The 1,024-nt window shown below is 40.2% G+C and overlaps 1 pseudogene; it reads left to right on the forward strand.

The window, feature by feature from the left end:
• LOC107575591 (alkyldihydroxyacetonephosphate synthase, peroxisomal-like) overlaps positions 1-967 on the forward strand; it is a 20,403-nt pseudogene extending 19,436 nt beyond the window's left edge.
• Positions 968-1,024: the final 57 nt, after the last annotated feature.

Consider the following 1,024-nt stretch of genomic DNA (forward strand, 5'->3'; position numbering starts at 1 on the left):
TATATATATATATTTGTTGTTATAGTTTGAAGAATGTTGGTAACCAAACAGTCGCTGAAGCCATTGACTTCCATAGTATTTTTGTTTTACTATGGAAGTCAATGGCTACCGTCAACTTTTTGGGTGAACTATCCCTTAAACCTTATTTTTTTATGTCAGAGACTGTATTATTTACTAAAAAAGGGACTTACTTAAAAGGGTGCTTACTTAAAAAAAAAAAATATATATATATTTTAATAAAAAGTAATTATGTATCACTTGTTTTATACTTTTCTGTTGAGGATGTTTTGTGCTCTTTATGTGATTATAGTTGAATGAGCATGGTTACTGTACGGGCCACGAGCCGGACTCCATGGAGTTCAGTTCTCTGGGCGGCTGGGTGGCCACACGGGCATCAGGCATGAAGAAAAACATCTACGGCAACATTGAGGAGCTGGTATGTCTCCCTATTTCTCAGCACACACAAACATACACAGGTCTGGGACAGAGGTCACGTTCACGCTCACACCCTTCCAATGTTTTAGTGAGAGATGTGTTGTCGTAGGTCATTCATGGTACCTGTGATCTCATGTGTTCCCAGGTGGTGCATATAAAGATGGTGACCCCTAGAGGAGTGATTGAGAAGAGCTGTCTGGGGCCCCGCATGTCCACCGGCCCCGACATACATCACTTCATACTGGGCTCAGAGGGTACGGACTCATGATGTTTTGTGTGAGGAATGTATCTGAAAGGGTTCTCCAGAAACATGTCACTTCAAAATTAAACGAAAGAAAAACTTTGAAAGAAAATTAGGCCTATGCTGATGAGAAAATGTAAGTCTTGTGCACTGGTCACATATCCTAGTGTTCACCTAAAAAGCGAAGGATACTTTAGGCCTACGTGTCTCAGTGGATATCTAGAGAATAATACTCAGTCTGTACTAGTATCTGTTCCTAGAGTGGATCCTCTTCTCATTGTGCACACTGAAGTTAGTTTGACATTGGTTGGGTCACTGATAGTGATAAGCATAATAAGGGTGTTTATA

Source organism: Sinocyclocheilus grahami, unplaced genomic scaffold (genome assembly GCF_001515645.1).
Source record: "Sinocyclocheilus grahami isolate Dianchi unplaced genomic scaffold, SAMN03320097.WGS_v1.1 scaffold2739.1, whole genome shotgun sequence".
Lineage (NCBI taxonomy): Eukaryota > Metazoa > Chordata > Actinopteri > Cypriniformes > Cyprinidae > Sinocyclocheilus > Sinocyclocheilus grahami.